At 50.0% G+C, this 15,771-nt stretch overlaps 1 protein-coding gene across 6 annotated transcripts in view; it reads right to left on the minus strand.

Annotated features, from left to right (window-relative positions):
- Grip2 (glutamate receptor interacting protein 2) overlaps positions 1 to 15,771 on the minus strand; it is a 79,980-nt gene that overhangs the window by 44,930 nt on the left and 19,279 nt on the right. The gene's annotated exons all lie outside the window — the stretch shown is intronic.

A 15,771-nucleotide genomic window follows, 5' to 3' on the forward strand; every position in this document is an offset into this window, starting at 1 on the left:
CATTGGCTGGGTAGGCAGCAATGCCTACCCTTGGGGAGACTGAGGCAGAGGAGCAGCTTACTTGCTTAGGATCAGAGCAGGCATGTGGAAGAAAGGTGTTCCTGCCCTCTCCCCTAAGTTGGCTGTTTAGGCTCCCTCCTCAATTTTTAAACCCTGAAGCCCCCTAGGATGGGTCAGAGCCCAGACCATACTCTCAGGAGGAGCCCGGAGGACTTGCTCTGGGGTCAGGGCTGCAGAAGAAATCTGCATTAGAGTCAGCATCAGAGCGGCCTTGGTCCAGGCAGCATGAGGTCTGCCCCATCGCTCTGCAAGAGCCATCCCTCCAGACCTGGATACCCAGTCTGCCCAAGCGCTGCTGCATCCCTGCCAGCAGCCGACAGAGTAGATGGAGTGGAGGGCAATGAGAAGTAAACAGAGCGGGTGATGAGTGAAAAGCCCAGGGAGGAAGGGTCCTAGAGGTCTTCCAGATTCATAGTGGGCTGCCTCGGTTCTTCCTGGCTGTTAAGACTGCCTGTGGCCGGGGCTGGAGAGATGGCTCAGTGGTCAAGAGCATTGCCTGCTCTTCCAAAGGTCCTGAGTTCAATTCCCAGCAACCACATGGTGGCTCACAACCATCTGTAAAGAGGTCTGGTGCCCTCTTCTGGCATATACACAGACAGAATATTGTATACATAATAAAAATAAATAAATAAAAAAGACTGCCTGTGGCCATCTTCAATACTAGGTTTCAACTGGAAGCAGGCTCTGAGCTGATTCTCTCTGGGAGAGGATCCCTGTGGGTACAGGAAAGAGAATCACTGGCAAGGGGGCGGGACTGGGAGGCCTGAGGTCCTGGGTTCCTTATCCAACTCCATCTTTGGTTCTTCCAAAGATGTTCTTCCATCTTTGGGTTGTGCATGGCGGAGCCCTAGGCGGAGACAAGCCCAGGAAGTTTAAGGTTGGCACTTGAGCGAGACTGCTTGGCTCTTCCTGCCACTGCCCCTCTTATATGCCTCTGCCCACAGAAGGAGAGAGGCCTTGACTCTTCCTAGACAACAAAGCTCTGATTTAGTCATCCAAACAGCAAGGGAAGACCCAAGCCTTCGGGGAGGAGCAGATCCGAGCGTGAATGAGCAGATCAGAGAGTACATCCCTATCCCTCGAACCTGCGTTTCCATCTGACTAGCAGAGCTAGGACTGCCCCTGGAGTGGGCTGCAGGAACAGTGTGTGCAGTTGAGTCTGACATACAGGAGCTCAATAACCAATAAGTGGCAGCCAGTAGCCTGATTATTCTACACAGAACCCATCCCCATGTACAAACCACAGGGAAATCACGGCAGGAAAATCAGTAGCCTGTTGCCTCCCACAACCTATCTCATTTAATCTTCACAGTGCACCAGGATGGTCTGAGTAGCATTCCCCTTTTACAAATGAGCCTCTCTGAGGCTCAGAGAGGTGCAGGACGCTACCAGGGTCACACAGCATGCAAGTGGTAGAACAAGGTCTCAGACTTGAGCCCTAAGACTAGGTCAACTGCCACAACTGTGCCTTTGTAAAAAGTCCTATTGTGGGGCTCAGTGGTTAAGAGCACTGACTGCTCTTCCAGAGGTCCTGAATTCAGTTCCCAGCAACCACATGGTGGCTCACAGCCATCTGTAATAGGATCTGATGCCCTCTTCTGGCATGCAGGTATACATGTAGAGAGTACTTATATATACATATAAAACATATAAAAAAATTCCGGGGGATTCCTAGGCACTCAAACCTGCTCTGCACCCTCCCTGACTCCCAGCCAGCACTGCTGAAGGGGAGCCCAAGGCTGTGCATGACTAGCCCCCACCATCCTGGGGCTGGCACTGAATAAAAGCCCACGAAGACAAAAAAAAAAAAAATTTAAAGCCCTGTTGTGTGCCATGTGTCCTGCCAGCTCAGTACAGGTACAAGAGGCAGCTTCACATTGGGATTATACAAACTATCAGGTAACAGGCCTCGGACCTGTCTAGGGCAAGAAGTCTGGCCAAGGACCAGGCTACACCTACCCCAGCTGACAGTGGCAATTAGAAACCACAGCGAACCATTTGGACTCAGAATGCTGAGGGCTGGATTTGAACACAGGACTGACTAACGACCCTTAGCATACAACCGTTAACAGATCTCAAAAGACAGGTAGGAAGAAGGGAAAGATCATGAAAGGATGCAGGGCAGCCTCTGCCAGCCATTCTCCTTCCACCAGCCCTGCCTCATCTTCACAAAGCCCCCAGGGCCCAGGGGATCCTGCCACCCCCACCTGCTTCCAGAAACAAATTAGCATCTCATCAGAGATGCCTTTAATCTTCTTGGCCTTTCCTTCCCCACAGGCCCAGTGGTGACATTTCTGCCACTTAAGCTCTGCTGATATAAATAAGACCCAAGGCTGGGTCTGTGGAGGCAGCAAGGGGTGGGGTCCCTCTGCGCAACTCCCGCAGGCTGGGAGGGCGAGCATGCAGGTCATCCATCAGGCCCGTCCCCTTTCTCATTGAACAAATATTTATTAGGCATCATCTGTGTGCTGTCTTCGAGGCCTAGCAGGGAACAAAATCAAGGTTTCCTGGTGTTGATGCTCCAGTAGGGAGAAAAAAATAACAATGTAATAAATAAGAAACGGTGCAACAGAAGGTAAAATAAATAGGGCAAGGAGAAGAGCATCCCCATACAGTTTATGCCGTCTCCCTGAAACCAGACCGTGGACTCTCAATAGCTTTCTCAGGCTGAAAGGGCCCCCCAGGGCTGACCTAAGGCTGAACTAGGGAGGACAATCTGAATATGTCTCCTTGGTTCCGGCGATTAAGGAAGTGTACAAAGTCTGAGCGGGGAAAGTCAGAAGGACTCCAAAGCTTGGCACCAGGAGTCCACTGGCCAAGTCCGGGACAGCTCAAACAACAAAGAAGAAGAAAGACTGGAAAATTGTAAGATACCATGCATGCTTACTGATGTTTTAAAGAAGGGGAAAGAGAAATACACCTTCCCTGGTCGCTTGGGACAAACGCTGCTGTAGAATGAGATCGTAACCTCTACTTCTGTTCACAACAGGATGTGTTTTAGGAGATGACACAGGGAAGAACCAGGGCAAGCAGGCATGGCAAAGACTGATGAGAAGGATGGGAAGGCAGGGGGAATCTTGGGGATTGAGATGGGAACAAGAATCTCTTCACTCTGGATCTGGTTGAAGCCTCTGACAGCAGCAGAGCAAACATTCCAGCATAGCTAACAACTGCTTAAGCCATGAACCTGCAATTTCCTAGGAATCTCAGCAATTTACAGGGAAAAGACTAGTTCTGAACCCCTTGTGCAGCCCTAGTGGCTTGTAATTTTGTCATATTATAACCCTGTCCAAGGCATCTCCAGAGCCATCTCACCTTCAGAAATGTAACTTAAGAGGCACCAAAATGGTATGAATGGCTGATGCTGAGGCGATTAATTGTTTGTTTTCAATCCCTTGAGGCATCCCTACACACCGGGTAAGTCTTACTTTCCCCTCCTCCCCCTTGGGAAGCACATACTCCCACTTGAGTATATCTTCAATTCTTTTGAGTGCCTCTCTTATGAAGCCTTGTGCTTAAGTCTATATTAAAATATCTCCAATAACATTTCCAACTCTGTCTCGCTACACTGGTTAGCTCTGAAATTCTTTTAAGGCCAGGAGCCAAGGATCCTGGCGTGGCCTGAGTTGAGGTCCCTAAATGTCTCTGGGTGCTCCTTAGGCGTGTGAGGGCTGCAGTTGGAGCTGTGTCTCTGTCCCCTTGCTCTAATAAGGATACTGTGAAATCACCCTCCTTCAATTCTAAGACAATGTGGGGTCGGGCAGAGACTGGATTCCAGACGGTGGAGGGAAGCGTTCAAATCCTGAGGACCAGTGGGCAGACTGCACATAACACATGGGGATGCATTAGAAAACACCCTGAGAATATCTCATGGGTAGGTGACCTGGTTTCCCCCAATGAAAGAGGAAGAAGGAATTTTTCTAGAGAGACTGATCAACCAGCGAGGTGCAAGGGCCTTGGCAGGACCCCAGTGTGAATGAATCATGTGTAAAGACATTATGAAGACTACAGGATGTGTATGGGGTTGGGGGTCACTTCACAAGGACCAAGTCTGAGATGTTAGGATTTTATCGTTGATTCTTTGGGTTGATGCCATTATTGTAATTATCACTATGGGAAACAAAAACCCTACTATCTGTTAGAGACATAGATGGGAAAACAAAAACAACCCAAACCAACCAACCAGCTCTGATTTGCCTGTAAAGTGTCTCAAAATGTTCTTGCCTTATAGGTGCCAATGGGAAGTAAATGAAAAATTAAAACCATGGAAATAAAAGAGGGGAGAGGAGGGTCATCAAAGCTGTGCTGCGAAGGTGACATTTGAAGAAAGGCTAGAAGAGGGAGGGAGCCATGGTGGTAGGGGGGTTTCTGGGGGATACAGGCTGAGTAGAGGGTGTGAGAGGGGCAGGGCAGTAGAAGTAGCTAAAGGCAAGGGAATTGGACGTATGGCCGAGTCCTCTGAGGGAGGGTGGGAACAATGGTGGTGTTTGTAGCAGAGGGGGCCCAAGTGCCCTGTGATTTGTCCCTGAAAAGGGGCACGGTGAGGAGAACCTGTGGATCTTGGAAGACAAAGGGGACAGAACGGCAGCTCCTTTCACCGGATCAGAAGCAGGGTCCACGGAGTCTAACTGACTGAGCCTCAGTTTCTGTCGTCGTCCTTGTTGTCAATTATCGCTTACTCTCGCTCTCATTGTTTTGTCCTGTGAAGTAGGTAGGGCTCCGTGCCACTCTGTGCCCATTTCACAGATGAAGAAATGGAGGTGGCTCAGTGAGGCGAGTGATTTGCACAGTCACACAGTATGTTTAGTGGCTTCACAGGTTCTGTACTTGCTCTAAAGTCAAGCTGTTGAATTAGGAGGCACCAAAAAGATGGGAAAAGGGGAGGGCAGTGTTGATTTCTGAGGGTTTTTTTCCTTGACTTATTTGGCCATGATCACAGCTTCTGTTGTCTGGATTAGGTTTACTGAAGAACTTTCTAGAGTACCACTGGTGCAGTGGTTTAACAGCCACAGAGAGACGCCTGACTCTTGCCGGCTTCCACTGGCTCCCACCGAAGGCAAGGAAAGGCCTTTGTTGCCTCAGGACCAGGTTTTGCTTCTAACTATGAAAACTCCTCATGCACAAGGTGTAACAATGGAAGCCCTTTGCACTGTCAACCCCTGAACTCTGTTCCAGTCTTCCCTGGCTGTGTCTGAAGCGTGTCTCCAGTGGGGAAGATTCCGGGACTCTTGAAGCTATAGTCACTGCGGAGATGGATCACAATGTGCAGTTTGGAGGTCCATGGGACTCCTCACCTGTTAGGGAGTAGTCTGGCTTTTCTTGCCCTTAATGTGTCCCCAGGAGGACCACAGGTAGTTATGACAAGGAAGGCTGCTTTCTTAAGAGAAGTGTTAGGGGCTGGACATTCACTCCTGGGCACTGTGGTAGTTTAGAACACTCCTGTACTCCTTGCTGAACACTGTGTTCTAAAACCCCAGACCTCCTCAGTCAGGGATCTTCTTCCAGCCAGAAAAGATCAGGAGCATGCTGAGCCATGGCTGGTGGGGAAAGCTGATGAACTGGGGGCCATGAACAAGACAGAGTCATATAAGAGGGTTGAGCCTCAGTTTCTCCCTCGACAATATAAACCACCATGAACTCAGTATTTATAGCTTATACCTGCAGAGTCTCTCAAATGCCATGTCCTTGGAGACACGGAGAGGTTGTGTAACGTTAAGAGGTGAGGCCTTGGAGGAAGTAACAGCAGGTGGGTACATCCTCAGGTGATGTCCCTGCCTTTTCCCACCTCCTGCTTCCTGTCCTGAGGGGAACAGCACTGTCTGTAGCCATGATGTTCCAAGTAGTCACAGGCCAGAATCGTGGGCCAGTCCTGAACCTCCAAACTGTGAATCAGAGGTCCTGCCCTTTCTGTCAGATGATTGGCGACTGACACAGGGACAGTTAGGAAGCCATTGGACACAGGGCCGTAAGAAGGCTCTGCCCTGGCAGAACTCAGGGCCTTGTGGGCCTCTGGAGTTATTACAGGTCATGGCTCTATGAGGTGACATCAGCTCAAAGGTGATGGCACCAAGGAAGTGATGTCACTTCAGAAGCAATGGCACCCTGAGTTGACATTACCTCACAGGTGATTGGAACCTGAGGTGACATCACTTCACTTATAATGACACCCACCAGAGGATGTCATCTTATAAGCTATCATTTTCCTCAGAGGAAGTGACACCCCAAAAGTGACTTCGCCTTACAGGCCACAGTACTCATGAAGTGATGTTGCCTGGAGTCCCCTGGGGAACTGAGGCAGGGGTTTTGGTATGGGTGCTGGCCCAGGGCTGGAGAGCCTCCACCTTATCTTTTTCCTGTAGGAAGTACTGGATGCTGGTCATCAGAAAGAGAAAATGAAGCTCCGACATTACACAGCATCCAGAGGAGAGGAATTCCCAAGCCCTCTACCCTCACTAGAGCCCCTGAGGCCATAGCGAGGAAGCAGCCCCAGGGAGGCAGAGACCTCCCAGGAATTGACCCAGCCGTCTGATGGCTTCTAGAGGGTCCCGAGTTCAGAATGAAAAAAGACACACTCGTTTTCATTGGGGACCAAGGCAACTGGCTGACAGGTGCACCATGGGGCCACCTGCCAGGAAACAGGTGGCAAGCCTGTTAATATTCCTGGCATCGCCTTTATAGACAATAATTAGGAGCGAACATTTGGGCAGGCGCCATAAGTGAAGATGCAGATTATGGCATGCGACACTTGGAAGGGGTGGCCCGAGTGTGGTAGTCGGTAGTCGGGGACCCTAAGTTCCACAGGGGAAGAGGCTGGTCAGGCTGGGCTCCTCCTCCACCAGCTGCTCCTCTCTGCTCTGTCCTCGGCTCCCTGGAGCACCTGAAGGGTTATGAGGAGAGGACAGCCTGTTGCCTGAGGAGGGCGTTTAGGCCCCAGATCCTCTGATGCTTCCAGGCTCTTCCCCACAGGCAGGCCTGTCTATCGAATAACACAAGGGCTCCATGAACATAGATCTGACAAGAAGACGGGTAGGCATTGGCTTTCAGAGTTTTCTCTGGAAAGAAAAGGGGGTTAGCAGTGCGTGACATCCCGACTTGGTGATATAAGCCAACTCTAGATTTTTATGCAGGCTTTTCCTCCTGACACCTGATGAGAAGGGGACTGTGATTACCCTCATGTCCCAAATGTGATAATCCAAGCCATCAGGGGCAGGCAAAGGGCCAGGGTCACTGGGATTTAGAATGTAACTGGACACCCTACCTCTGGTCCACCCTGTTGGTCTAGTGGATGTGTCTCTTGCGTGCTGAGGAAATTCAGAAGAGGAGAGGCCTGCAGACATTTGGGGAAAGGATTGGGGGCGAGCTTCATCCAGTCAGAGCTGCCTCCACCTTCCTTGTTGCCTTCAGCATCAGGGCCTGTGCCGGCTCCTCATGGGTGCTCACCTCAGAGCCTGCCAGCAGTCAGAGTGACCATGGCCAGTAGAAGGGTGACTTCCCCAAGTTCTCCTGGCTGGGATGTGGCAAAGCAAGGAGCTGAGCCAGGACCTGCTCTATGCTTGTGAAATATCCTTGCTGAGCCTTCTCCCAAAACCTTTGCCTCCGGGACTGTGATTCATCTCATCCTATAGCCAGGAAAGGCCATGTGACCATCCTGCCCCAGGTGGCTGCCGACATGATAAGAGCTGAGTTGGGATTAGTCCCCAGAATCTCTGACTCACAGCCTAATAAGGAGGGGAGAGTAGCAGTGGGCACAGCCGGGAGAGGAGAGCTGGAGAAATCGTCAGGCTGGGGAGAATGGCTGGGAATGGGTGTTAGCCTTTTCCATCAGCTTCTTTCTGCCCGTGTCTTGCCTGAGTCACTCAAATCCTGAAGAATGTGTCCCCGTCTGACCCATCAGACAGACAGTCACTCAAGATAAGTTATAGCAGTACTGTCCAGGGCAGGGGTGAGAGGAGGCTGAATGGGATAACAGGCTCTTCTGGGCATCTGAGTTGCGTGATGTGGGGAGTGTGGCTGTTCTGGAGCAAAGCTGTGGACTTCACACTCGCTTGCACTATCATCCCTGACAACAACAACTGGAGAGGGCAGGGCTAGAGCCTGTTGCTTTAGTCCAACCCTGCAGAGTCATCCACACCCCTGGCTTGTGTTTCTTGTGGCTTTATCTTTCCCTTTAAGAAACGATGGCCAGTTTAGGTTCCCAAATATATCAATACTCAATGAATTGGAGATAGGAAACATTGGCCTTCCCTTGGCCTCAAGACACTGGCAGTCAGATCGAGGCAGCACTAGGCCAAGCACAGACCACCTACAACCTAGCTGTGAAGTCAGTGCTGTGACAGGACAGGACAGTCCTCAGCTCAGCACTGTCAGCATTTGAAGGGGGAGGGCTGTGCGTGAGGTTGATGGGACAGCAGAGTGCTGAGATTCAGGCCTGGCCACCGGCAGGATGCTGCCAGCATCCCTTCTCCAGGGCTTCATCCACAGGTACTTTAGATGCCCTCCAGGCCTTTTTACCAAAGGTGCCCCGGGGCAAGTCACCACCCACCTGAGAAGTGCAGGTGTGCAGGTGTCTCTGTGTGTTTTATTCCCTGCCCACCTTCCTCGCATCCTTTGGATCTGCAGGCGTCTGAGTTTGCCACCAGATGCTGTCAATTGTTACTTTTAGAGATCTACCAGCTCTCCCTTCCGTAGAGCCAGGTCACAGAGCAGGCACGCTGTCACTGAGTAGCAGTACATGCAAGTTGCCATGGAAGCCAAGGGACCCTCAGTACCGCTGTCCATTTTGGGATAACGCTATCTTTGGTGCTCACCACCCCCTCTCTGACTTCTCCCCCCTCTTCCCAAGCTCTGGGACACAGATGTGATACTCCAGCCAGAGAAAGGCCTCAGACCTGGGAATCAGGCTGAGGACACAGAGTGTGAATGGACAAGAAGCCATCACACTTGTGGGGACCTAAGGGACACCAGGAGGGCAGCTCACGGGTCGACACGCCTTCACAACAGCTCAGAGTCAGGGCTTGCTCTAGAATAACCCAGCAGGCCCCAGAGCTCACCCTATGATTCCGAGCCCCCTCCCCCCCCCACCAAACACATCTGAATCCCCTGGAAGCTTGGTTTATGTTTATAAATTCATGCCCAAAACTTAAAGTGCCAGGTGTGAAGATGAGGAGCAACTGGAAGCCCCGTCCGCTGTCCGTGGGAATGTAAAGTGGTGCAGCTACACTTTAAGACACCGAGCAGCAATTATCAGAACACTGGAGCATGCACATCCTAAAATGCACCTCAGCAAAACTGTTAAATTATCTGCTAGAAAGTATAGACCAAAGGAAGTGTGTGTGTGTGTGTGTGTGTGTGTGTGTGTGTGTGTCACACATAGGAGTAGTCACAATGATACCAGGCATGAAAGTGCATGCCTGTAATCTCCAGTGCTTGAGAAACTGAGGCAGGAGGATCACATCAAGTTCTAGGCTGTTTGGAATAAATGGCAAGACCTTGCATCAAAAAAAGAAGGGATAAACTTTACGGCAGCATTTTCCTTATTAGTAAAAAAAAAATTGCAAACTATCTAGACCAATCATCAGAAGGAAAATGTAAAATGTGGTTCGGCCGTGCAGTGGAATACTACACAGTGATGAAAAGGAAGGCACTGTTTTGCTCAAGAGCATGGATGAGTATCGGACACATGACGCTCCATGAGGAGCTTCACAGAGAAGCTGCATGCTGTGTTAGTGCACACACAGGGGGCTCAGGAGAGGCGACACCATGCCCTAGGCAGTGATGCATACAGGGAAGTTCACATCATAAAGCAAACCAAAAGAAGGATATGCACAAAGCCAGGGCAGAGGATGGAGACACAGCAAACCCATAGGGATCTCATAAGGGGTGAGCAGTGTTCTGACTGGCCTGGCCACCCTTTAAGGTAAAAAAATAAACAATAAAGGCGGTGAGAAAACAATTAAGAAGCTGTCATCAGGGAAGCAGCTGGCGTCTGCTCAGACATCTGCCAAGCTCATTCCATCTCCCTAGAGCCAGCAAAGCAGGTGGGAGACAAGGAAGCTGCAGGCCCATACTCCGTGATAAGCTTTAGCTGACACGGCCTGCATGGAGCCCAAGTCTCTAGAAGCAAAGCCAGTCCCCGTAATGTGGGGAGGCAGCCCCATGTAAACTGCACACCGCTACCACCAGAAGGGTAGCTACTGCCTAGTGACTCACAGCCTCATTAGTTCTGGGGACAAAGAGGACGTGTTGTTTTAAATGTACATGTGCACACACACTCTCCTGTAGAGGCATCCTCAGGAACCCCATGTGCCACCTTTGTCTCTTGTTTGCCTGGCTCGCCATTAAGGCTAGACTGGCTGTCTTCACCGTCCCAACACCGGAATTGTAAGCACACGAACCACCATGCCTGACATGTAGGTGGATTCTGGGATTGCCTTCAGGTCCTCATACTTGCAAGGCAATCACCTTTCTTACACACAAACATCCCAGTCCACTGAGCGACTCTTTTGGGGGGGGGGGGGCGGAATATATATGTGTTCATTCAGGAATGTATACATGTTTATATGTGTGGGCATGTAACATTACAGCTACGTGTGTGTGTGCGCGCATGCGCACGCGCGCGTGTTGGGGGATCTGAGGCTGATGCTGAGCATCTTCCTCAATTGCTCTCCACCCTCACTGTGGAGACCCTCACTGAACTCTTCTCTCATCATAGTTTAGTCTAGTCTGGCAAGTGGGCTTGCCCTTCTCTGCCTCCCATGTGAGGGGATTATAGGCAGATCACCACACCTACCCAACTTTTTAGATGGGTTTTGGGTGTAGGAAGTCTTGCCCTTAAGCTTGCACAGTGAGTGCCTTACCCACCAGCCGTCTTCCCAGCCACCTTTTAAAGGCCTGTCTGGCCAATGTCCAGTCACACAGCCTGTGACACTGGCTGTCAACAGATACCTGCTTATTGTCTCAGCCTCTACACAAACACTTCTGAGCACCAGCATCTTCCCTCCAGATGGAGGGGGTCCCTGTGACCCCACTGTTAGAAGGGAAGTTTGAATTTGCATAGCCATGAAGCCCACCACAGCTGACATGAGCCTTGCTCCATCCTCCAAAGAAAGCAATTCGACAGCTCCCACATTTTCCCTCTCTCAGTTTTTGCTTTACCGAGATCGATTACATCGAGATCAGGTCTTGTCTAATTAAAATTTGTCATGAAGATTTGATTCATCAGTCACTACTGATTGCAGACCACTTCCACCCCTGGTTTCCCTGTAGGGCCATTATTTCTGTCAGCTCTAATTCTCACGTGTCAGATTTGTGCAGCTTTTAAAACTGGAATAGAGGTTTGACTCTTTTGTCGATTTTCAGTCGATGGCTATTTCTCCTGTGCGTGGTTTTAGCCCACGTCAGTTTTATTTCATGTTGATTACTTCTGCTAGCAATGAGCATGATGGATTGGACACAAGACAAATGGCCCAAGTTTATTCACCAGAAATTGACACATGTTTATGAGTCAGAAAAAGAGGCCAAAGAGAAAGATGGAGACAGAAGTGACAGCAAGAGATGGGAAGACAGGGACCGCGAGAGCTATGCTGTGGCTGGGGAGTGGGTCGCCCCCCAAAGGGTTATGTGAGGAAGGTTAATCCTGAGTGTGATAGTATCAAGAAGTAGTGGGATGAATGTGGTGGCACGCGCCTTTAATCCCAGCTCTCAGGAGGCAGAGGCAAGTAGATCTCGGTGAATTCAAGGCCACCCTGGTCTACATTATGAGGTCCAGGACAGCCAGGGCTACATAGTCTAAAATGAACAGAAAGTAGTGGAACCTGTAAAGGCTTTTGGAAGGCAGTCCTGCAGTCTCAGGGAACTAGTTCATTTCTGCAAGAGTAGTTTGTCAGAAAAGAGCAAACCTGACCCCGATCTGTCTAGCTTCTTGTCTCACACACTCATATACACATGCCCACTCTATTAAGATACTGCCAGTTCTGAGACTGGCAGGGGAGCAGGAGTTGGCTCTGGCGGTCTTGGACCTCCCCATTCTGAGATAAAACATTTTTTTCTTTACAAATTATCCAGCTCTGGGTATTTTATTTTAGTGGCAGAAATCAGACTAATATATACAAAGGTGGTTTAGGTTCTTGACTACTCAGCAGTAAAAAAAAAAAAAAATGGCAGTACTCCCATTATCCCAATTCCTCTCCAGGCATTTTGTGGCCATTCCTACCTCCAATAGCTGATCACACTGTGGTTCTAGCCTGCGAGGTCCTGCCCTGACACTCATGGAGTTACTGAGAAAAGCTGTAGCGAGGTCAGAAAAAAATCTCACCTTGCCTGTGTTCCAGCAAATGTGACCTAGGCAGCTAATAATCCTCCAGGCTTAAGTTAAACCCGTGCCAACTCTTGCCCAGACTAAGGTTACAGGGTACTTGTGAGGTTGGGGGCCCAGGTAAGTAGGCATTTGGTGTACACAGTTGATGCCTCTGCCCTGATACCTCCTTGCCAGCCAAGAATGGTGCAACCACTTCAGCCCTGGCTGCATGTCCAACAAAAGAACACCCTGTTCCTTGCCCCAGCAGCCTATGGGTTAAGGGGATCTGTGCTTGGAGTCTCCCTAAAACCCCAGCTGTGGTTCCTTACTGGGAGACTGTATTAAGTCACTTTCTGTTGTTATGACAACACAACATGAGCAAGGCAACTTACAGAAAAATTTATTTGGGCTCACAGTTCTAGAAGGCTAGGCATCCATCATGGCAGGGATGATAGCACAAAAACGAGAGCTCATGTTCTTAGTTTAGAGCAGGAAGCAGAGAGATCAAACAGGAAATGCACAAGGATTTTAATCCCAAACCTGTCCCTACCGAAGTGCTTCCTTCAGTAACGTTGTACCACCTAAACCTCCCCAAACAGCACCACCGACTGGCGGCTAAGTGTACAAATGCCACCCTCTGTGGGGGACATTCTCACTTAAACCACTACGGAGTTGGGAACGCTGTTATGCATCTCCCAGGATTGCTGGCAGGATTGAGTGACAGGCCTAGGGAGGGTCTGGGAAGGATGGGGAGGGGATGCCCTCCTTCTTACCAGGGACCAGCCGCTTTGTAGTTCTGCCCTCTACATCCTCACCAGAAAGTCAGCCAAACCACCCCTTATCAATACCACACAACACATAGCACTCATGGGTGTTCAGAGTAGCCCATACTGAAGCCAGTGAGAGGACAGTGCCCCAGAGCACACACACTGCAGGAGGCCAGGCCTGAATTGGAAGACTGTACTGTGTGATTCTATTCCAGGGAAATCTTAGAAAGACAGATCTAATGTACATTGCCACAGCATGGGTTGATGATGCCCTGAGTCAGACCGAAAGGGCTCAGGAAAACCTTTGGGAGCAACTGGAAAGTTCTCAGTAATCTCAGAACGGATTTGTGGCCATATATATGCTTTCAAACTATCAGTACATTTTGTTTCATATAAATTAGATGCCAATAAGGCCAACTTCAAGAAATTTTCTAGGGGGCTGGAGAGATGGCTCAGCGGTTAATAGCACTGACTGCTCTATTTCCAGAGGGCCCCGGCTCAATTCCCAGCACCCACATGACAGCTCACAACTGTCTGTAACTCCAATTCCAGGTAATCTGGCGCCCTCACACAGCCACACATGCAGGCAAAACACCGATGCACATAAAATAAATTAATTAGTTTTGAAAAGAAAAAATTTTCTAGAAAGCCCCGTGTGATCTGAAAGGAAGGTGAGCACTGCTGGAGTTTAGATGCTGTGTCCTCAAAGGCCCACGTGCTAAAGGCTTGCTTTGATGGGCAGTAATGAAACTATAGATGGGGCTTAGTGGGGGGAGATCTTTAGATCATGGGTGTGCACTCAAAAAGAAGTTGTGGGGCCTGGCATCTTCCTTTTTAACTCCCTGGTGGGTGAAATTAGTGGCTTTGCCGCATGCTTGGCTTGATCTGATGCCTCAGCACAGGGCCACAACTTCCAAGCCACAAGTGCCGCAGGTATTTTCTGATGCCACAGGAAGTTGTTGGATACTAACTGGGAGCTTTGTCCAGCCAGGAAGCACTTCACAGATGGGAGGGGCTGCGGTGATAGCTGTGGACTGATTTCCGTGGACTGCGGTGATATCTGTGGATCATGGTTTCTGTGGACTGTGGTGATCTATGTGGACTATGATCTCTATAGAGTATGAGGGTTTCTTAGGACTGCCGTGATTCCTCTGGATTGTGGTGACTTCTATGTTTGGTGTTGGTGACAGCCATAACTGAAGGCACAAGTTCTATGGACATGATCGTGAAAATGAGGTCACTCTAGCTCTGGCATTGGACCCTCAGGACCATGAATCAGTCCTTCACTGTAGTAATTTGTTCTGCTTCTCACCTTAGCTCTAGGCTGGACACCAGGGCACAACTGTCCTTTACTAGTTGCCTCTAGAACTCTATTAGCCTGCAGAGACAAGCACCTCCCTATGGCTCCTGGCTCCCCAGTGGCAGGAGTAGCTCTAACTCATGCTGTTGATAGGCAGGCCTCTGGGTTGTGCTCACTGCCAGGCAGGGATGAAGGGAGTTTGCCTGCCACATTTAAGTGGTGGTCCTCCTGTCACTAATCACTGAGATTCTTGCACCACCATAGCACTGTGCCTTTTGGCTCAGTGGCTGACGGCTAAATTGTCCTGTGCCAGGATGCTCCCAGGGCTGCTGACTTCAGCTGAGCCCTGTAGCTGGATCAAGGCCTGCTTCTGGGTCCCTGTAGGGCCAGGCTGGGTGCAGATGGTAATTCATTACCAACATTCACTTATGACTGACTTATGAACTCCAAGCCTGCCCCAACTCCACCCCTGAGGACCTCCAATGGCCAGGCTCCACATACAGGATCCTCTAACAGCCTTAGGGCCAGAGCCAGCCCCTCTAGACACATGCATCCAATCTCATCCCTACAGAATGGAAAACCCAAGCTCAGGACTTGAAAACTCAACATTCCCTACCCTGAAAAGCTCCACCCTGGAAATTCCCCCCGCCAAAGAAACCCTATATAAACCTTGGGTTTTGCCCAGTTCTATGCTGCTTCTTGCCCAAATAGAGGCAGCCACCCTCCGGGATTTTTTCCTTTCTAATAAATCTCTTGTGTGAGGTTTATTGTGTGGTGTGACTTTGTGGTATTCCTCAGCTCTGACTACCAGGATACCTTTCCCTTCAGAGCTGTATCACATGCATTATCAGAGAAACCTTCCCCACCCCAGCTTCCCAGAGCAGAGTGTTGGGAAAAACCTTTCCGCTTAGAGCTGTAACACTTACACTGGTAGCTGAAGAACATTCTGCCCCCCCCCCCCCCTTCCTCTGCTGGGCCTTCTCTGCCCCTCATTGAACAGTGCCTCAATAGCCCCCAGAGGACAAGGACAGTATGCTTAAACTGCTTCAAGGTGTCAGGAAACCTCCTGCCTCCAATCCTCAAACTGCTGAGCCACAGTGCCCAGCACGTTAGTCAGAAATTAAACGTTATCTGGGAGCATGCATGGACACCAAGAAAACTCTGTTGCCTCTTTTTAATGTGGAAATTATGGCCTTAATAGCAGAGCAAGGGGGCCTCAATAGAAGAGCAAGACTCCTCCAGAGAAACCTTCAGCCTAGCCTGGCCTCCACAGTCATGTAAGCCAGTTCCTTAAAATGACACAGACAGACAGAGACAGACTCCCAGGGGGTAGAGAGTGGGTGGGTGGG

Source organism: Microtus oregoni, unplaced genomic scaffold (assembly GCF_018167655.1).
Source record: "Microtus oregoni isolate MIOR12 unplaced genomic scaffold, Mior012 000002F_ref0000024, whole genome shotgun sequence".
NCBI lineage: Eukaryota > Metazoa > Chordata > Mammalia > Rodentia > Cricetidae > Microtus > Microtus oregoni.